This window comes from Furipterus horrens, unplaced genomic scaffold (assembly GCF_987537825.1).
Source record: "Furipterus horrens unplaced genomic scaffold, mFurHor1.1.pri manual_scaffold_2, whole genome shotgun sequence".
Taxonomy (NCBI): domain Eukaryota; kingdom Metazoa; phylum Chordata; class Mammalia; order Chiroptera; family Furipteridae; genus Furipterus; species Furipterus horrens.
Window position 1 is genome coordinate 164339463 of NW_028327172.1, and position 23004 is coordinate 164362466.

Sequence of the window (23004 nt, forward strand, 5' to 3'; positions counted from 1 at the left end):
GCAGGAGGTGTGGCATCTTTCTTTTCTTTCATGAATGAGATTGGTGGAGGGGTCGGGTGCTCTAGTTGCAGGCGTTCAACTCAAGTGCCTGGCTAAAAGTGTGTGTGTCCTTAGGAAGTGGCCTTTAGGAGCATGTGTGTGCTCACTGCTTTTTTATGAAAATGAATCATAGTAAGCATTTAAGAAACATTACTTGCCAGTAACTAAGTGTTTAGCATAAATCATCATCCCCACATAGTAGGTGCAGAAATAGGCAGGTTAATAAAAATAATTTGTTCGAGGCCACATAGCTAATGAGAGGCCCAATGATTTGAACTAAGCCAGGTCTGGGCTGGGGTCCAGGGGTGCTGATGCCGCTGGTCCTGGAATTAGCTTAAACTGGCAGAATGCTGCCTCCTTTCCCCCTGTACTGCCTGGCTTTGAACCTTGTGACCCTCTAGTTGTTGCCATGACAGCAGCAATGTTTATCTTTTCAGCTGGCCATGTCAGGGTCAGCAAGCTATGTGCTTTTGGCTAAATCTGCCCTTTTCCACATCCTGCAAGGTAGCAATAGTTGAAAAAATAATAAAAATAATAATATTTCATAAGACATGAAAATATACAAAACTCGGATTTCACTGTCCATAAATAAAATTTTATTGAAATATGGCCATACTCATTTGTTTATGCATTTTCTTATGGCTGCTCCCTGCTACAGTCTTGTAGTTGCAACAGAGACTAAGTAGCAGGTCCGCAAAGCCCCAGATATTTACTCTGGCCCTTTACAGAAAGTTTGCTGACTCCTGATCTGAGTGGTCATTGTGAGCATTACAATGAGTTTGCAAAAATGCTATCAGGTCTCTTTTTCTATGCCAGTAGATAGGTAAATGTGGCTACCGCAAAAAATTTCCTAAAGTGTTATCAGGCTGCGAAATTGGGATTCTGAGGTTATTTAATCAAAAAGTTTTCACAAGAGTTACCATTCTCACACTTAGCTTCTTGTTTTAATGTCCAGAAAAGCCAGAGGTATAAACCCTGCATCAACTTGTCTGTGGAAATCATTTACTCTCCTCCTCCTAGTGCTGTGTGTGGATTTGGGCTCCCTGGCAGATCACAGATGCATTTATAATTCGTGTGGCTGGCTGGAAGCCTGGGTAAGCACAGGCACAAAGAGCAGCAGGCGATGTCAGCCTGGCGGGAGGGTCCCATTTGGGTGGCTCTGTCCAGGCACGCCCTGCGTTCCAAAGCAGCAGGCTTTGTTTGCGTCGAGGCCTGGAGAGAGCCTCAGAACAGGCTGGGTTTGGTAGGGAAAGAAGAGGGAAACCTTCCCTTTTCGAAGCATTCCCTGTTTTTGAGAACATGGGTTCCCCAGGGGTGGCCTTTCATCTAGCAAAGACCATCATCAGAAACGGGTCGTCTTGTCCCGTCTTTGAAAGTTTTCAGCTTCGCCTCTCTGCTCGGCCTGGCTGTGGCACCCCTGCCCTTTTCTTCACTTCTCTTGTACTTCTGGCTCACGTTTAGTCCACCCTTACTTCTGTTTTTCCACTTGCTGTCCGTATGCCTCAAGCACTTAGAATCTAAAGGAAGCAACCCAGCCCCGCCCCTGCCCCTGCACACACAATTGGAAGCTGAATTGCTGAACCACATAGGAATGTACCTTCTGCTTGGGTGCATTTTGTTTACCCTGTGGCCTGTCTCAACAAAAGACAGCGCCTGTCTCTATTCCAAACACGTCTGACTATTTTGATGGAGAATTCACAAATGCAATAGAAAAGGGGGTTAGGCTAATTTTCCTCTGGAGCTAAGAGTTCAAAGGGATTCTTGAACTCGTTTCTAGGGGAGAAAAATGTGGTTAGTAATCTGGAAACTACTAACAAAACGTATAAAACCTGAAGCTATTCTGATGGCAACTTACCCTTAAGGCATTTTATAAGGGAAGAAGATTGCTGTCAAACTTGGGCTTCTAGAGGGCATTTTTCCAGTGGAGGCACTTTGGGAATAATTCAAGCCAAAGTTTTGTTTACTGAGTATGAATGATCAGATGATTGCCTCAAGTCACAGCTTCATGAAATCAAGATCACTTGACTCCGGTCAATGCTAACAAAAGCGAGGTTGCTTGGTGGTTTATGCTTCCAAACCTTACAGGTGAGGGACTTATCATTCAAAACTAGCACACGAGGCTGTCTCCATGCAGAGGAGACCACTGCATCACTTCTGTTCTGTGCTGAAGAATCAACTCCTCTTAAAAGATTCTTTTTTTTTTTTTTTTTTCCTTACTGCCGTGAGGAAATTCCCAGGTAGCCAATTCCTTTTTGAGCTCTAGGAGCCTTCAGCAGACATCCCACTCTGCCAGCCTGAAACCCCGCTCCATTTCTCTAAAGATTCCATCCAATAAGAGAGGAAACATCCAAATGTGTGTGAGTATCGGACAGCATGAGGCAGCTGTCTTAGAATATTGTTAACTGTCAGCAGCTTAAATTTCAATGTGCATGTAATCCAGCATTTTAGGACTCGTAAGTAATGATTGGTAGAGATCATAATTTCGGGAATTAAAGAGGAAGAAGGAAACGGATATTTTTTAGAATAAACAAGAGAATCAGGTTCTCCCTGAAGGTTGCCAAACCAGTGGGTTTTCTGTGTGAAACAAAGTTTGCTTTCTTTTCCTCTTCCACCCACGCTACTTGGAGAAAATGAAGGTTCGTGTGAAATCATCTTTCTCCGGGTGAATCACTTTGGGAAAGTTAGTTCAGCAGAAATGTTGTCAACTTGGTTGAGACCTCACAGTTTGGAGGATCATGGGCATTATTAGTGTTTTTTTGCAATGCAATTATAAATCCTCATAAGTGCAGGTGAGCTGTGTGGAGAGTGAATGTGTGCTCAGTGAATATCCATGAACCAGCCTGTTACCAGTCTGGCTATTAGAGATACGTACGTTTTTGCTTTATTTGGGTTTTGGAAATGAGTATAAATTTAAATGATTCTGATTCATTCCTATGAATGGCATTATTCCCACAGATAAGCAAAGGAAATCTATGGCTCTAGGTTTATTATTATTATTATTATTAATTAGATTGGTAACACTCCCAATAATTATGCACATTTATTAGTGCTTTTTAATTATGTTTATTAGTACCAGTAATCATGACAAGGAATCTATCTTCTAAGATAATGTAAAAATCCATCGTTAAAAAACACTGGGACCAATGTTGTTTACGGTCATGGGATAAGTCTGGAGAACATCCTATGAGATTATTAGATGTGGAATGTGAGAACTGAGGGCTAAACCTCACTCTGATTTCTAGGGCTTTGGGACAGAATCCCCACATTTCCACCTCAGAGTGCTTATCTGTAAGTATTAGGTCTGGACGAAGTGATGTGGACCAGCGGTCCAAGAGTCTGGTTTGGAAAGCACTTTCTCAGTTTGCTGGACTGAAAGGTGAATTAGCAAGTAAACCCAGCATCCTGCATCTGTTCTTCTGACCCTCTGTTCTTCCTGCCTGGCTCTTTTGTGTTTAGTTTCACTGTGTTGAAGAGTAAGGGATAAGAGGCTAATTGCTACTAGATAGGAAACAAAGGAGTGAAAAAGGCTCATCATGCACCCCTCCAGTTGCACCCCTTGCTGCATAACAGGATAGAGTTCATTATAGTAACCAACGATTGCTCCTCAAACCAAAAGCCAGAAAACGCCTTTAGTACAAGGCCCGTTGTATAATTTCAAAGGGACTAGATTAAGAAAGCATAGATTCCAAAGACTACAAAAATAACTTTGTTGTGTAGACTACATCTCTGCCACAGCAGCAATTGTAATTGCTTATCTGTATATTACATATAAAGTGCCTGTTCATAACTAGTCATTTGTAAATGAATCACTATTTGGCTTAAAAGACCAAGACACAGACAAGTGATGATCAGAATCCTCTTCTGCCTTTTGTCAGCTTTAATCCCCTGGACCAGAGCCGGGACCTCCTCTGAAGGCTGGCCAGATGGTGGTCAGCTACTGAATTTGACATACCTGTTACAGGAAGTCTTCAAAAGGACATGCTCCAGTCTGGGGGTGGGGGTGGGGGTGGAGGCTACAAATGCTCCCTGAATCCTAATCCAGGACGACCTCTGCAAAAGAGAAAATATCAAAGGAATAAAAAGACAAATGAACTCAAGGAAAAATGTAGAAAGATGTGTAAATAACAAAGCTTTGCCAAATGGGAGAGCAAGAAGAGGCGTGACATTAGCAGGGTCAGAGCTTCTGAAATACTCAAACTCACTTATGTAAAATCTAATAATATGACGATGAAGCTAGGAGATATGTTCTGGGAAATCGCAAACTACTTGCTATATAAATAGGTATTAGGTAAGTCAGGTAAGTGAATACAGTTAGATAACTAGGAGAATTATTTTCAATGACAGTAATTTACTGAACTAACATTATACAATAAATTTTATAAAATTCTGGAAAATAAGCGTCACCAACCCCTTTCCACCTATTCAAAAATAAACAAGGCCTTGGTGCAGGGCATAGAGGAGCAGGCTGGCATGCTTGCTCTCTCAGCCAGTTGAGGCTTAGGTGAAAAATAAGGATAATCCAAGAGGTTCTTAGATGCCCCATCAAAGACTTAAAAAATGTAAATACTTCAGAGATCAATTCAGCCCTCCTGTGGTGGCCAGGGATGAGTGGGAGAGGAGGTGAGGGTGCACAGCTGTTACCAAAATATTTTTACTAATGGAATTTCCTGTGCTCAGAATTCAGAGCATGGTCCATACTCTGTCAAGATGGATCAAACCTGAAGGGAATTTTACACTCTGCTCTCATCCCGGCCCAGGTTTAGGCTGTTGGGCCTTTAATTCCAAGACACCTTCTCCTCAATTGAACTATTGGTTCTAGTGGAGATGGAGGCAATGAAGGAAGATCTGTTACTGCTAAGATTGGCCACCTCTTTCAGCATAATTCCCAGGTGCTATTGTGTCGAGAGAGTCGCGCTTTGCTTTGCTTTAACAATCAGTTCTATCAATGATCGTTGCTTGGGATGGGCCTGGGCCCCAGGACATCAGTGGTCTCCAGCCCCACACCTGCCGAGGTTGGGGGATGCAAAGCAGAAACTCAGCTCTGCCAGTAACAGACAACTCTGTGCTCGGAGCAACTGGTAAGTTCCCAGCTCCCATCCTGCCTCCTCACCATGCTCAATACCCTCTCACTTCTCACTCCAAATCAAGAGTTTTGTTTCTTCATGGCCTATCGACTTTAGCTAGCAATTTGAAGGTTTAAATTTGTTGATTAATTCATGCTGTTATGTGATTGAGAATCATTTTATGCTCACTCTCTAGGTCATATAATAGAGTGAAATTTTAAAATTTAGGCAGTAGGACAAGAAATGTGGACAAGAAGACCTTGTAAAGCCATAACCAAGTGACTGATTCATTTAACCATCATACTGGGTGGTGACCAGCCTGGGACTAGAGCCACACTCTAGGACTGTTCCTTTGAACCAAGCAGATTACCTCCAAAATGGGCCACCCTACCTGGGACTCTGCCCAGGGCCATACCCCTCAGTTATTCACAGTGTTTTCAGCCATTTCAGGACTTCTGGATTCACAATTCTGTAATTGTTAAGAAAGAAAATGGAAGGGTCTCATTTGAGATTTACTGAGACCTACACAGCTGCACACTATGCAGAATGCCAGAGACACTGAGGAGTAAGACCCAGTACCCACGCTGAAGGAGCTCACCTTCTGAGGAAATCACCCTTACAGAGCAACAAGTGCTGGTTGGCCCCAGGTGTCTCCTTGGTGCTCCCACACAAACTTCTATTCTTAGCTAATCAGCTGGGAGATCAGAGAGCTTTTCACGGTAGATGCCAACCTGCGATTTTATGAACATTTGCCTGGGGAACTCCTACTGCATGTGGGTACATGGCTGGGCAGCCAGATAGGATGCGTCATGTTCTTCTGCCCCGGTGGAGGAAGACAGCTGGGGCTGAAATCCATCCAGCCTTCACTCACTAAGCTGTGTACAGAGCCTGTGCCCAGGCAGCCTCCTTCCGGAGGGAAGGGCACTCTGTTGTAATCCATCTGCCCCGTTAAGGCATCTTTTCCTAATTGGCACAGAGGCTCTGGAGACCCTGGCAGCAGCCCTGCCAAAGGGTACAAACAAAATGCTCTATTCAAAGAACCACCTTGTTTGTGTTTGTTAGGGCTGAGTTAGCATTTCAGCGGAGGCTTGACAGGATGGAGAAAAGATTTGGGCTCTGTGCTGAGAAATAGTACTTTATGCTGAAGGTCGATGTGGAGCCACAGAGGGAGTTTTAGCGGTGAGGTGCCCAGCTCAGGGGTGCATTCTAGCAAGATAATACTGGCTGCTCTGTGGAGGGTGAATCGGCATGGGGGTGGTTTGGGGGGGGGGGTTCCTGTCTTAGACCAAAGGATAGATCAGGCGGACCTCAGCCAAAACAGGAGGATGAGAGAAGGACATGGATCTGTGAACTGCTAAGAAGACAGAGGTGAAAGCCCAGGGCGGAGGTCACTGAGAATGTAGACACCCTGGAGAATGAAGAGGAACTGAGGCTGGGGTGTAGCCGTTGTATGTAGGCCTGTGTTATGGGCTGAATTGTATCCCCCCAAAAAGATATGGGAAAATCCCAACCCCCATAGCTCCAAATGTGGCCTTACTTGAAGAGAGGGTCTTTATAGGGATAATTAAGTGAAAATGAGGTTGAGTGTGGGCCCTAAAACAACATGACTGGCATTTTTTAAAAAGGGGGAAATGTGGACACGGACAGACAGGCACACAGAGAAAGTGCCCTGTGGAGTAGAGTTGAGCTGCCACAGGCCAAGCAAGTATCAGGAGTTAGGAGAGGCCGCCCGGGTGTCTTCAGAGGGAGCCGGCCCCGCTGACTTCCACCTCCACACCTCCACGGCGCCGCACGTCTGTTGTTTAAGCAACACAGTGTGTGCTTCCTTGTTACAGCAATCCAGAAAGCTGTCTGTGTCTTTTATGGTTAAATTGTTTATCAGCTGAGGTCTGCTGTTCATTAAATCCCTCTGCTAAAGAGGAGGTTCATCGAGGGATTAGGCAATACTTCCTACCCTTCACCTTGCACTCCACAACTATAATCATGCCATTTTATTGTCAGACATCCTTTTCAGGTTCCACATTTCCTTTATATATTACCTTCAATTGTATCATATCGTAATCAATGTGAAATGAATGAGGGACTTGAAATGTTTACACAAATCAGTGAATGCAATTAAAGACATATAGTGGAAACAAATGTGATCGAGCCCTGAGGCCCAGCCCATAGTGAGATGGACTATGTGGGCCAAGTGCAGAATGGGAAAGGACTCTGGAGAAAAAAAACATACTCCCTTGTTTTACAGATGCATACACTAATGTCCAGAGACATTATGCGACCTTGAGCTAGTGATTTAATAAACTGGTGACAGGACTAGAAGTTAAGATTTAGCCTCTTGACCAGTAGTCGTTTTTTCTCCTGACGTTGCCCGGTGCAGAGCCAAATTTCCCTTTGAATGGAATGGATCTGATGCCACCTCCAATTTATGAATGCAGGTGTCAAAGGTCAAATGATCTGAGAAAACATCCATCCTGCCAATTGTTCAAAAAAAGAGATGTCATAAAAATAAATAGTGGCCTGAAGGAGAGCAGGCACAAAGGAAATGTGAAGAGAAAGGAAATTATTTTGTTATTGGATCTATTGCATTGGCTACTTCTCATCTCTTTGATGATTGCTTCTCAGTCTCAAAGCACTGCCTGTCACTAGGGTTCAGGGAGTCCTTTATTTATACAGTATTCCCTCACTTATGGCAGGTATTACATTCTAGACCCCCCTGAGAAGTAGGAACTTTACATTTATTCTACACTCTTAAACCTACGTAACTTTAACAACATACGTATACAGTACCGCAAAATCCTGCGATATAGCAAAAAATCTGCAATAAAAAATTAAATATAATATTTTTTTAAAAATCCCGTGATACAGTGAGGCTGCGATAAGTGAACAGTGATATAGAGAGGGACTACTGTATTCACTTCATAGATGACTTCATGCAGTCCCATAAAATCCTCGACTACTTGGTGACTTTCCCATTTATAGCTCCAGGCCTTCTTGCCCAAAGGTGAAGTCATCTTAAAACTTACAAAGCTTACACTTTAAGGCTTCTCACTTGGACAGCCCCTCTTAGATGCTGTACCTAACTGTGTATTAAGTCTTAAATTCTTTATCTCAAAGAACCTTCCCTGAAAATGATATAAGTTCTGGGTTCCAGAAGCCTGGATCCACCCTGTACCTTGGCTCCCTGGACTTCAGACTTGTACACTGCACCTCCATGGGATGACCTTGCCCAAAAAAGAAAAAGAGAAAACCTCCTGATGTTCCTGCCAGGGGTAGCCATTGGTGCTAGTCACCAAATATTTCCAGCTCTCTGATTTCCAGGCATGTGGCAGGATTGTACATCCCACCATCTCCTTTCAGGTTAGGCAGAGGTCTGTGATCGCTTTGTTTGAGGAAGCAGGAGTGAAAGTGACTTCATGTCCTCCCTTCTGACTGCTGTGGTGACAGCAGGAGAGTGTCCTGATGAAGTCTCAGTCCCCCTGGATCCCCGAGTGAATACTTGAGCAGAGCTCCCTGCCAACCGGTAACCAACCATGTACTAAGAGTGAAAAAGATTTTTGTGGGTTAGGCCAGTGAAACTTGGGGATCTGTTTGTTACCACAACAGTACAACCTAGCCTGTGATGACTGATCCACTTCCCAAACCTCTGCCTCAATTCATCTTCCCAGTTGCTCCGGCCAAATCACCTGGCCTCATCTTGATTTCTATTTCTTTCGCTGCACATCAATAGTCCTGTAGACTATTCAAATATATCTACTTCTCACCATCTCCACCATATCAAGACATTGTCATCTTGCAGGATTATTGCAGCAATCTCCCAAGTGCCTGCTTCCAGTGGCCTATATGCCACATATGAGCTAGGTGGTCACTTAGGACACAAGTCTGCTTATGCTGCTCAGCCTATTATTTACATTACTCTCATGGTTTCTCATCTAACTCAAAGTGAAATCTGAGGTCCTATATGATCTAACCCTGATGTCTCTCAGCCCCATCTCCTACCATCCTCCCCTTGCTCATTCAGATACAGTCTCACTCTCCTCTCTAGTCTGTCCACACACTAAGCCTTGTCCTAACCCAGCCCCTGGCCTGGAACATTCTTCTGCGGACAGCACCCCCAGCCCATTTCCTTTTCTTCATCAGCTCTGCTGAGAGGTCTCCTTCTCAGTGGGGCCTTCTGATGGATCCCCCTTAAATCAGCAGCCCCCTCCCAAACGTGTCCATTATTTTGTAATAAAGTGTATGTATTGAACATATTATTGCTGCATGCTAGGTTCTCTGTTAAACTTTTGACAGAAACAAACTCATTTACTTACAATTATCCTATAAAACAAAACCATTATTGTTTTTATTAAGGGGGTGGAGAAATCATGAAATAGAAATGCTGGACATTTGTTCAACTAGTCACAAAACTAGTTGGTGGCACAACTCAGATTTATCTGCGCCGGGCTCTAAATGTCGTGCTCTTGATTTTTGTGTAATTTTGCTTTGTAGGTTAGGAAGGTTTCAGAGATGTGTTAAAATTTGGTTTTGGCCATTTTAAAAATAAGTATTCATGTCATCCTATTGGCAAGCAATTGCAGCCTGGATCTAGCACAGTAAAATTCGGTGCTCAGAGCTCACCGAGCCCTGGTTCCCACAGGCTACGCTTTAGTAAGTCGGCGTCTGCCTGGGTGCAGGTTTATCACAGAATGACAGCCTTCTGACTCAGACCTAATCTTGCTGCCATCTTTATCATGGACCAAACTAAACAGTGAGAAGGTTACAAAACTAATATTGCCTCTGTATTAAAATTTTTGTTTGTTTGTTTAGTTGCAATAGTAAATTAAACCAAATCAGATGAAAATTGACAGACTTCAGTTAGCTTCAAAAGTTACTCTTGGAAATTCAGGTGGAAGAAAATAGGTCTTACAAAAGTTCATGTAAAGGATCCTGCTGATTTTAACCGACTCTCCTCTCCATCGGACCAACAGTGCATGGTATCATACAGGTGTGTTTAGCAGCCTTCTTGCTCATTAAGAAAAATTCTTCATTCAGATGGAGGAAGACTAGAAGTCTATAGTCAGTTGGGCTGCTAAACCACATCTTTTTTATTTTGTTCCACTGTTTTGTCATCCTATTTTTTAAGTTTGGAGTACCAGACTTTAAGATGGATATTGACAAACTCAGAAGCACCAAGAACAGTAATGAGGACAGTGAAGTTTTAGGAATCAAAGCCATGTGAGACCTTGGCTGGGCCCGGAGTTGTTAAGCTTGAAGGGAAGGTTTGATGGAAAGTAACCATCATCAAGGGGCCGACTCTACTTTATAAAAGGGAAGAATTAGGGCCAAAAAGTGAAAATTACAAGAAGGTAGATTTCAAGTTAATGTAAAGAAATTTCTAATACACACAAATATGTACTGTGTCTCCAGTGGTTACAGGAGATAGACCAGTGCATAATAACATACCCCTCCTTCAAAGTGCACGCTGACCAGTAAGATGGACAGCTGGCTGACTTACAAAGGTTGACCTGTGCAAATGCAGCAAATGAAGCTGCTCTGCAAGTCAGCAGCGGCACAGGAGGAGCACTGATCGTCTCTCCCCATGTGGCCAGGGCACTTGGCAGAAGGATAATTCAGCATAACTTGGAAGCACAGGTGTGAGTTTTGTGGGAGGCTACATGCTAGGGGAGTGCTTCCAGGGGAACCCTGAGAAGGAGTGAAGGCTGTCACGAAGGGATGGAAGGAAGCCAAGCAGGACTGTAATTTCAGGTGCTGTCCCTGGTTCAGCCCAATCCCTGATCCTGTGGGGGAGCTCTGGAGCATGAATTACATCTCAGAGTTTGTCCCCCTTGAAGCAAAAGAGCAGGGATTTTGTACTTTCACACCAGTCTGCCACTCATTATGGGCTGCAGTGACGGGGAGCACGTACAAGCAGGGCCTCTCCAGAGCAGTCCTCTGAGGGTCTGAGGGACTGGTGGGAACCATTCACAGCATAGCATGGAGAAACTGGGGGAGAGGGGCAAGATGCATTAAAGGACCATATGGTTAAGACGATTTTGGCTCGGCACCAACAGCATCCTCTCTCAGGGGCAGGGAAAAGTGGGCCTTCTAGCAAAAGAGCTAGCTGAGCAAAGGAATGAAAATCAAAGTATGCTTAGAGGAAGGTGAATAGAACATAAGGAGGAAAAGGCTAAAAATCAAGGGTGGTAGATTTTTGTGGTACCAAGGGGAAAAATTCTAGCAGGTTAGCTCAAGAGAGGCAGGAATCACAAGGAAATCTAAGAAAGAGAGCTGTGGTATATCAGTGCTTTTTGGGGAGACAGATGCGGGATTCAAGGGTGCTCCGAGAATCCTATAGGCAGGAGTTACTGGGTTATTACTTTAGTTCTCTGACAGATTTTCTCTACATTTTTCAATTTACCATCCAATGTCAAGACTCTCTTGACCTAGCTAAGCATCATTGACCTTGTCTGAAGAGAACTTTTTGTATAAGCACACTTCTTAATTTGCAGTAAAGCTTTGGGAAGGTGTCTGACCCTCTAGCCTACCAGCTGGCACCGGGATACAGGGCAGTAGATCACAGCACACAGTAAGGAGACTAAAGGAGTGGTGGCCATGGTCCAGGTGCTGCAGTTGTCCAGGATAAACTTTCCAGGAGCCACATCGAGAAGACCCTTGTGTCAGTTATCCATGGCTGTGTGACCAACTCCCCTGGGCCAGGCTGAGGATAAGGCAAGCCAGAACCTAGACACAAACTTTAAGGAGGTTCTCACTCTCAAGACCTGCAAAACAGTTTGGACATTTTATACAAGTAGAGTGTTCAACAATGAGGTTTTGTTCTTCCTGGTTCCAATGTTGAAGCTGTGTGAAAATGGTTAACTCTCCCCTGAGTCTGCACACCCTGTTTTTGTTCTAAGTACCTCTGATATTTTACCCAAGACAATGAATTGTCAGTGAGGTGCTTTGGGGCCTACAAAGAGATGGAAATACTGGAAGAAGATCAGAGAGTAAGGACAGACATGACTGAGGGAGTGGGAGGGATTCATTTATGTGGAAACATGAAAGATGGAATAACTAGCAATGACTAACGATACGATAACTGTCTACAAACACCAGGCGTGTATGATGTGAATGCCAAGAAGGCATTGCTTCATTCGGCACAAAGATACAATCTGAGCAGTAACACGACAGGTGAAGAAATAGTGCATCCTGAATTACAGGAAAAGAAAGAGTAGAGATTGAAATCATTTTATAAAGATTACTTTCCTTCTCTGAGGGTGACTTCTATTCATTCATTCACTCATTCATTTCTTTCTTCTGCCAACTTTAAGTACTCGAGGAGCCAAACAGAAGCCTTCTCTGCAGCTTTTCCCATTCACACCTCAGAGGAGCCAGCCTCCAGCCTTTTCTTCATTTCCTCAGTGACTTTCCTAAATCCTCTCCATTCTTTCTTTCCAACAACGTTGGCAATAGCATCTTGATGTATAATTTCTCCGAAAAAAATATTCCACAGCAGGCATTCGAGCCGACAGCTGATCCAAGAGGCATGTCTGCCTAGAGAGATGAAGGTTCAGCTGTGCTGTCACCTCTGCCATAAAAGCCACCAAGAGTGTGTCTGGACTGGAGTCAGCACACTGTGCTCACAGCACTCTCCCTCACTCGCTAAGTCTCCCTTCTTCTTGGTGACATTAAGTCACTCCTACTGTTATCATCTTCGTGGATCACCAGGGCCAGCAGGAGGCCTATGTCAAAGCAGAAGTACTGAAAGTGGCCTTCTCTCAAGAAATTCATCATCATTGTCACTGAAACAAAGGAACTCACAATTTCCCATTCTTTCAGTAACTCCATATGGAGTGCATTGTGCTAGGCTGTTGGCGGAAAGCTTAAATCTGGCCTCAAAAAGAATGCTCAAGACAGTCTCACCTTCAAGGAGCTGTCTGGGGGCTACTTGCAGCTCCATATACAAGGAGTTACAAACTGCATTTCACTCAGTGTCAGTGTCTAAGGGCCTGTGTGGAATGGTGGGTAACAAAGGGTCATGGGTGTGCACGTGGAGGTGTGATCGGCCAAACAGAAAGGAGTTGGTCATTCAGAAGCAATCTGAAGAAGGAACCAGAGAAGACTTAGTTAATTATGGAGAGATGGGGATTCGAGGTGGAAAATTACTAAACTTATAAGAGCAACCCCAGAGCCCGTGGGAGTCTGTGAATGTCCCGCACTAGCTCCCCGTAGTAGCTTGGAGAGAGGGAATGGGCCTAACACACGATCAGAGCAGCCTGCCCACAACAGCGTATACAGAATGGAACTAGGAACCTTGGGTAAGGACACAGGCGGCTGGACTTCTGGGACAGAATTGCCACCTTTCAGTGAAGAAAATGTATACAGTATTAGGAATGTAACCCTGGCTGGTTTGGCTCAGTGGATTGAGCGTCGGCCTGCGAGCTAAGTGTCGCTGGTTCGATCTTCCAGTCAGGGCACATCAGAGAAGGAAAACTCTGATTCCAAAAAACCTCCGCTGCCTTGCGGCATACCTCTTCAGGGGAAAGGCTAAGGGAGTAAACCCCGACAGAAAATCCGGAGCCGGAGTCCCTAAGGTGGTTTGACGTTGTAGTCAACACCGGCAACTCCTGCGGCGCACCTGAAGCCAAGCTGTATTGACTCGTCTTTCCCTTGGATCCTTCAGCTGCGAAGAGAGGGGGGGTCTGCTGCATGGGCAACAGCAGACCCTCCATATCACCCTGCCCAGGCTCTGTAGCTTCAGCCTCACTGGAGAGGACACTCCAGCGACATCGCAAGATGTCGATTCAACACAGGAGGAGACAGATACCGTGTCACTCCCGAGTCGGACTGCACAGCCATTCTCGGCGGTGCAGATAGACTCTTAAGAAGCTACACCATCGTCTCTCGAGACGGACGGCTGCCGACGATTAGGAATGTAAGGCTCTTTATTGCCATCTAGTGGTGGGGACGAGGATAACTCTAAAATAACCTAATAGGAATTATTTTTTCTAAGCAGCAGAGAGGCTGGAAATTATTACGTTTGAAAGTAATGACTGGGTTTGAAAACCCTTTATTTTGTTAGGGCACTATCCAGAGTATGGGGATTCTTTTTCTTTTCACATGTTTTGTATCAGTTCCGTGATTTCTACTTCTATTGTCCAATTCCTCCCGCTTTAGTTGCTAACAACTGTATCGTTGGAGAAATGCTGCCACCTTGTGGGAGGTGTGAATAAAAGCACCGAGGGCAAGCAAGAAATCGTTTAACTTGTGAGAAATCTGGGACCTTAAAAGCAGGAATTTAGCCCTAAGCAAAATTGTGAAGTCAGTAGAATTTGAAATTTCGTTACTTCTGTGTGATGACAGGTAAATTAATTTGCTAGCCTTATTTTTTATCTGTAAAATTGACATAATAACACATACAGAGCACAATAAATATTATTTTCCTTTAGTCTTTACCTTCTTACTCACAAGAACTTCTTGTGTTTTTCTATGCCCCAGACAGAAAACAAATGTTCTGCTTACATTAATTTGCACTAAAGTATGCGTGACTGGTGGGCTGAACTGTAGTCATGGGCAGTCCATGAAATGGAGAGATATAAAAAAAATCTTCATTTTTATAACCAAACATAATTTTCTAGACCTTGGATCCACCTCCATCCCTTTAGCAATTCCTAGTTTTTCCAGTTCAACTCGGTAGCAGTGTTCCAGTAAAACTGAGGATTCATTTACCTTGGTTCCCGTTTCAAGCCTCTACTGCCCCTTCCTCCCACAGGCCAGGCTATGCAGGTCATCACTTACTTTGGTTTCCATCCCTCACACGAGGCAGATCCTGAGTACAGGGGTGCCCAGAGGACCCACAAAACGCAGGTTTCCCAGGAAAGCGTCCAAGGACATTGTCTAAATCTTATCTACTTAAGGATGTGAGAGCCCTGCTAAGGTATTACATTTCTTGCTGTTTCTGTACAGCGGTAAAGGAAGCAACAGATAATAAAAATGGGAAAAAAAAAACTTTTTATGAAGTCTTATTTTTTACAACAAACAAGAAACAGGGTCGTTGATATCCATTTTCCGAAGTAAACAACTCTAAAAACGGTAGCCCATGCACTGCAAACCTAGGAAGTTCCTCTAGGCTTACACTTCCCCAAAGTTGTTGCTCATTCTCTACAGGTTCCGGGTGCCACCTGCTTTCTTTAGAAGTACTGTAGTGAAAGAGAAACACAGATTCCTGACGTCACCCTGCAGGGGGATCATGAGGACTGTGGCTTTCCTGGGGAGATGCACCCACCTCCCAGGTGGCCAGCAGGGGGAGGCCTGCAGATTCCTGGGTGAGAGGCCTGCAACAGCAGCCTGGGATCTCCTAGACGAGTCCCTTCCCTCTTGCACAGACCATTCTCACGGTATGATTCCTAGCTTTGGTTATCTTCAGTTTACAACACAGGAGAACGACAGTCAAATTTTTCAGCTTCAGAGGGACCAGCCATATTTACAAATGCATTTCTTAGAAAACATTTAGGAGGCCGCAGCCTTGAATTTTAGGTAATTGCAAAAGAAAGAGCAATGACATACTAGAGCATTTCTGTGTCAAGTGTAGTAATTACTGAGAGGTGAGGAATGTGTCCAGGTGGGATACTCAAAAAGTCTCTGGAAATTACTTTGCAAAGTTTAATGCAGTAGATAAGGTGGGCAGATATTGTGATAGTGAATTGTTACCTGTTACCTGGTAGTGTGTATTTGGTGTACACAGAGGGCATTACCTTCAGGGAACTGCCTTCAGTTCTCACTTTGTTCCAAGAGATGTTTTGGAATATCTCCATGTGCTCACCCATGGGCCCAGCACAGCTCACCTTCAGCCCCAGTCTCTCACAAGTCATATGGAGGAGCATTCCTTAGAGCATCTCCTTTCAGTTAGTGACAAACACAATTTGTCTCCCACTCAGTTCCATCACTCTTCGTCCCAAGGGTCTTCCTGCTCCCTGGAGATGTTTCAGTCAGATGTGGGTTATCTAAACAGGTGGTATTGACCGATCCCTTTTTTCCTTCCTTCCTTCCTTCCTTCCTTCCTTCCTTCCTTCCTTCCTTCCTTCCTTCCTCTCTTTCTTCTTCTTCTTTTTTTATTTATTATGTATTGGTTTTGGGTATACACCTTAGAACAATCACTTTCTTTATGTTGGGGCTGGGAAAAGTCAGCGAGGCATATAAAATGTGTACTCCAACACCCATACACCTCCCAGCTTTTCACCCTGGCCTGGATCTGGGTCTGAATCTGTTGTCATGAACACGAGGGACCAATGATCATGCCACCTACTCTTTTCTGATACTTTGGGAGAGAGTTAAAATAAATTAGTGATTCTGATCTGGAGTTCCTGGGTAGGTTTTGGAGGACTTGTGACTTTCTGCAATAGAATGTAAACTGTATTTGTAAGTTTATTTGTATGTGTTTTTGTTCTGTAAGTTTTTCTGAGGAGAAAGTCCACATATTTCCTAGAGTTCTCACAAAGATGCATAATTCCTCAGTGGTCTTCTACAATGCATGGCTTTCCAGAGTATAAGAAATTGGTCCTTCAGAGCAGTGAGTAATCTCCTTGGGACCCAACTATTCCTGAAAGGAGAAAAAAGGAAGTTAACCAATATCTATCAGCCATATCCTTATAGAAGAGCCCATCTAATCAGCTCAACAACCATGCAAGCTCAGCATCATTCTCTTGTTCACAGACGGGGAAGTGGAAGCTCACAGAGGTCAGGTAACTTGTCTGGCAAAACGACATTCAAAGGAGTGTTCCAGGCTCCAGGGTGCACATCCCAGTCGCCACCCCACTGCACTGATTATGTGGTGTCCTGCTTGCCTTCTTCACCAACTCTCTCCTGATTCTTGTTCTCTAGCCGTCCTTCTGTTTTGTGAAAAGCAACCCGTTCCTATCTGGTTGGTGTCTGCCCCTTTCCTCACCTGTTCTTTGCTTATACACTCATCATGCATGGGTGGCCCTGGGGGCAGATCTGCCCTGTAGATATATTTTTATGATGAACAGTGTTTTACCAATATTTAGAAACTAGAACAATTCACATAGAAGTTTGGATTTCAAACTGCTTTGGCAAAAGAATATCTGCATTCTCTGTTGATTAAGCACAGGCTGGAACTGAGTAGATGGGGAATGAGTCCCAGTTCACATGTCCTCATCCCTCCCCACTGGGCTCTCCTCTCCAGCCAGTGCATCACTCTCCTAGGTCATCAGCTGGGGCCTTCGGCTTCTGGAGTTTCAATTCTCGGCTTCTCCCTTCTCTTCCTCCTCTCTTTTCTTTTCCCCTGCCTTCCATACTCACCTGACTATGTGCTCTCCCTCTCCAAAATAAACACCTCTTACTTCTCCTTGGTTTCTCTGCCCTTCTCTTTCACACTCATCTCTGCTCTCTTTCCCCCTATGTCCTAATAAAGAACTAAAGACAAAGAGAGACAACTGGAGGCTATGCTGTCTCTCTGTAAGTATTATGTCTGAGCTCTGTTGGGCTCAGTACTAAGTTGGGCAAAATAGCCCAGGGCTCCCCTGGGGTCAATTAGTATCTCCTTTGTGGTGTTTTCCTTTAAAAGGAAGGGAATGATTTGACACACATAGTGTCTTAGATACCAATTTTATGCCAACTGTCTTTTCTCTCAAAAGAGACAAACAAGCAAGAGCAAAATGGCCACGTGGAGGTATGGAGCGAACAACCGTGGGCACACTGACTTCCTCTGAGCTTCCCCTTCTCCCCAGCACTGTAGGACAAGTGGACATTGTGGTTCTCACGCTGCGGCAGGTTTTGTCCGTGACACTGGGCATGTAACTCTTTGGTTGTCAGCATTTTGCTCTCTGAGTTAAGCTTTACAAAGCTAATGTGATTGGATCTTCTATGTGTGTGCTACGTTCATGGATTTTTATTTAGTATAAAGTACACTAAAGTTCCAACATGTCACGTTTTCTCTTTTGCAAATTGTGGAGGCAGGAGGTGAGGGGGAAAGATGGCCCCAGAGAGATGGAGTCATAGGGCTTCTCCTCCTTGATGATAAAGTACATTAATCGAGTTCCCTGGAATCAGTGTTCCCACGCAGTGATGTTCAAAGGGGAAGGCCAAGCCCTGCAGGGAAGAGAGTGGCACATATTGTTGGGGAAGAAACTTACAAGACCCTGCAAGAGTCTGTCATCCCCACACATGTAAACTTTACACTCAGTGTGACCTATCGTGCCCCACTTTTTGTTCAAGGGTCTCATCTTAAATAGTGTGTCATTCCAGTGGGGTCATTGAATGAAGACCTATTTTCCCATTGGAAATGAGCATTTCACTTCAGAGATGTTTAATCAGAATATCTGTGTGACCTTTAGTGGATAGTGTGGCTCTTGCCTCTAAGTTTATTTATCCATATCAATATCTTCATTACATTTTTCATCCTGGAGACACTTCTCACATGTAAAGCAATCAGAGAGTCCAATGACTTCAACCCTTAAGACCTGAGACCATTGAGAGCAGCCAAGTTAATGCACAAGGCCAGAAGACTCACACTCTCTGGACTAATCTGGACTGACTGCTTTAAGGATAATATTTGAGATTTAACAAGGACTGAGAATCAGTGAGTTAGATACAATGTATCTTTTCACAATGGAAGCTCTTAAATAGGCTATTCTTGTGCAAGAACACAGCAAGGTCATGGTGGGGCAATTGCTCTCAGGCCGGAGCTCCTCCTGTGTACCCTGTTGCCTGAACCAGGAGAAAAACCCATTGGGGAAGTCATGGGCAGCAGCCCCCTTAATATGTCTGTAATAATATTATTTGTCATATTTGTCTGAAAGTGCTTCTTTCTTCCTTCTCTTCATTTCCAACTGTGCTATGAAAATGAAAGGAAGCACAATATATGGGAAAGAAGGTGGGGATGAGGAAATTATTTGTATTGTGCTTTCTTCTTATTTCTCTTAACTCCCTTCCCTTTGTTTGGAAGCCACAGTGTGGTGAGTATCCTTCTAGCTAATCATATGTACCTTTCTGGCACTGGAGTGCCTATTTCTGTTCTCCTAATGCCTTTGAGCTGGTGTGCGGTGCATCCAGAAACTGCATTAGCTCTGACAAAATGTCCCAAGACCTGTCATTTTCCTGCTCTGTTCTGTTTCCTGAAAGACCATTGTTCATTGTGAAATCATACATTTAAATGACCTTGAAGAGCTCACCTAGGAATCAAGAGTCTTGATCTTTCTGGGACTGGCCACGAATGTATTCCATGGCCTCAGACAGTTCTTCAGGTTTCTCTAGTTCTCTCCTTTACTCATTCATATGTAGGACTGCTAAGTAAAACATTTCCCCCCTTTTTGAAAATATTAGCTGTTTATTTTAAAGAATTGAATTCAAATATTTTGAGTATCTGCCATGTGCATGTGCATGTAAAATGCTGTCGTAGACCCTGGGATAGAGGGCAGGAGATGCAAACTAAAGGAAGGAATTAAAGAATTTATGGTGAAGGTGGTATCTCCATTTTACTTACAAGTAAACTGAGGCTGAAAGAAGATAATTAAATTGCATAAGGCTACCAACCTAGGAAAGTTTTGCATTCAAACACAAGTCAATTTGGTATCAAAGGCTATGTCCCTATTGTCCCATACTTGCTACAAAGATGATTGGAATGTGTCTTCTGTCCCCAAGCGGCTCTCAGTATAAAATGGGAAGTAGTACATATCCAATAAGTATAATTCAAGGAATAGTCTTTAAACTTTGTATAACAGAAAATACATAAGACTACAGGAGAATGGCAAATGCAAAAATTACTTGGGATTATATTTGGGTCTTTGTTATTGGTAGTGTTACCACAGTTACAGCTTGAATCTCTTTTATAACTCTGAATTAAAGCTAAAGAGATGTTTCTGAGAACACTCTGACATTAATGTTTAAATCCATGCCACACATCACAACAAATTCTGGTGTCAGAGATATTCAGGGAGCTGCAAATCATTCCCACAGTTGTGAGGATCAATTTCCTGGCTTTACCTCATCATATCTACCCATGGCTTGTGACTTAGCCCTCTCTGTGGCTCAGTGATATAGCTAATTCCTTTAGGAATCTGTGCTGATCTGAGCTTGTCCTGCCTGTGCTACCAAAGGGCAAGTTAACACCCTTCCCCAAATGTGGGAATGAAGGGTTTCAGAAGTCCCACTGCAATGTTCTGTAAAGAACCAAGCACTCGTGCTTAGCAAAGGTTAACCCTTAGGCCAGATTCCAGATTCTTATCCTCTGAAGTTCTGTGAGAGAGTTATTGCTCCGTTCAGAGAATGAGGGTCTGGCCCAATAAAAACAAACCAATTTATAACTGCGTTACAGACACATTCCACTTGTAATGCTCAACTAAGAGACATTACATGCTGGATGTGCAGCCCCACGACCATTGTTATGGCCAGACCCAAAGCAGATTCATTTCAGTTTTAGATATGGGGTTCTTGGGACCACACCCACCGAGTTCTGCATACCCAGGAGGCTGCTCAGGTTGGAGCACCTGTAGTCACTACACTGGGGATTGAGAAGCACTTTTTCCAGCTGTGAGTCTTGCCAAATGTATCCACACCACAGAAATGAGATCTGGACAGCTTGCATCACATTCTTCCAGGCTTAATCTGCTCAGCAACCAAAGTGAAAACAGCTTTTCCCCCACTCCTGGCCAACTGGGTGTACAATATAGTCTACTGTCACCACACAGCAGGCTTACCTCTGCATCCTGTCACCCAGACAGCGATCTCAGACCTCCCCAAGGGTGTGAGTTTTGGGACATTCCTTTAACAAGCAGGAGAATCACCTAATGTGCACCTGAAAAGGGGTGAAACTTTGAACGGCATTAACAGTTTAGTTAATATTTATTTTTAAATTGCCTTCTTTATGCAGCTGAACAGGAAGACATTATAGATGGTCACAGAACAAGAGGTTCTGAAACTTCTATTGAAGACAATGATCTTGTCCCTTCAAGTGGGGCCCAGTTGGATAGGCAGGCACGTAGCCTCTTCAGTGGATCTCTCCATGACTTTATTCCTAGGAGGAGGAGCTGGGAGAGGCAGCATGGGGCTGACTTAACAAACCATGGCCCATTGCACACTCGGAGTCGGCTCCAGGAAGGGTGGAGCCCTGACTATGGCCTTCAGGCTTTTGCTTTCCTGACTCTCCCAGCCAGCCCCTGATGGAGGGTTTTTCAAAGATGAGTGGCAACTGTCATCTAATGTTTGTTTAGTAGTTTTTTGATACTAAATCCATAATATCAAAAGTTATTTCTAACAAGGGCCCTTGTGCTACCTAACTTATCTCACTTTAATTTCTTATATTCCTGTCTCTTACTTCTTCGGAAGTAATATAATAGAGTATCCTGGGAGACACTTGGACCTGAATTTATTTTTCTAAAGTGAGGGAAGAAAAACCAAGAAAAATTTATTTACATATTTAAAAGTATTTTCTGCCTTATTAGAAATGGTGGGTTAAATTTATCTGTGGATCATACTATCCTTTTGTTCTGGGAAAACCTAAAGTAAAACAGAAATACTTTACTGGTTTACCAGTTAAATTATGCAAAATTATTCATCATTGTTCTTGGAAGAAAAACTAAATGCAGTGAAGCAACTCAAAACTGAGAAATTAAATGTTCTGTTGGTAATGTAGCCAGTGAACTTGAGGTTAGTAACATTGCCTCTCTTACTCCTTGCTGTATCTAGCCATGGAAAATGAGTGGTGACTGACACTGAGCAGGCACCTAACAAATATCTGCTGACTGATGGACTGACTTGTTGCTAGGACTTCAGAGGTTGTGATGGTTTCTTTGTTCCAGATTGTGTTAGTCTCTCTCCTTGGACTGCAATAGGATGGCCTTACTCTAAGCAAATGGTATGTGTTTCTCAAGTTGCAAGTAACTGAAAGTCTTAAAAAAATAATAATTAAAAATGCACCAAGGAAACACCATTTAGAGAACCCCACTGTGAAGTTTTCATCATGATTATGTTAGAAAGATTGAGGTGGAATATTTATTATTTGTTTGCTTTTGTTTTTTAAAGTAGACCACTTTTGCAATTAGTAAGGACTACTAAGACTGATATAATTGATACAGTCTCTTGCCCCTAAAATGTCTGTGTTGGTTTTGTATCTCACACATTGTTGAAAATGATCATATCTTACCCTACTAACTGCCCTGGGGTTTTACAGGAAAATGTGTTGTGCATGTAGCCAACTTATTATGTTCATACTTCTTGTGTGAAAGGATCTCCTTCCAGCCCCTCCAGAAGATTAAGAAGGGAAAGTTCTGGAGGACTAAGTTTTGGGTTGTTCTGTTTTCCAAATAGCTCCTATATAAGTGTAGTAAAAGGTAGGGGTCAAGTGGGTGGGAAAAACCCTATATTGGAAAAATCATCTAGACCCCTAAGTAAGAGTGAACAAGTGAAGAAAAGGCTCTAAGATGCTAAAGTCATCATGTACATTCAAAAAACCCCATTATATTCATGCCTAAGGGATATACTGCAGTACTGAGGGAACATGGCTTCTCAATAAGGAAGAAGAAGAAATAAGAGAAGGGGAAGGAGTAGGAAGAGGTAGAAGAAGGGAAAGGGAAAGGGGAGGAAAAGGAGATGGGGAAGAAAAAAATCCCACCAGCCAAAATCAATGAAATTATTAGGTTACACAGTACTTATGGCTGCCTAAATGTGTTTGTTTTTAGACTCTAATTTTTTTCAGGTACAGGAGGATCTTGTCATAACAGCTATTTATTGTATGGCTTCAATACCCTGTAGGTCTACTAATGCTTTTGGAACCAGTGCAACTATAAATGATAATAGCCTAATGGATCACAGTTGTTGAGCTCCTAAGTTAAGTGTGGATATCCAGTCCCATTGTCTGTGGTATAAAGGGTTTCTACTGTGTCTGTCAAAAAATATTCAGCTCACAAAAAGC

General features: G+C 43.5%; 1 long non-coding RNA gene across 1 annotated transcript in view; it reads left to right on the plus strand.

Moving 5' to 3' along the window:
- The first annotated feature begins 2245 nt into the window (after positions 1–2245).
- Positions 2246–23004, plus strand: part of LOC150019870 (uncharacterized) — a 91164-nt gene continuing 70405 nt past the window's right edge. Inside the window, exon 1 of the long non-coding RNA XR_016509304.1 lies at positions 2246–2396. This is a non-coding gene — a long non-coding RNA (uncharacterized LOC150019870). The remainder of the gene's footprint in view (positions 2397–23004) is intronic.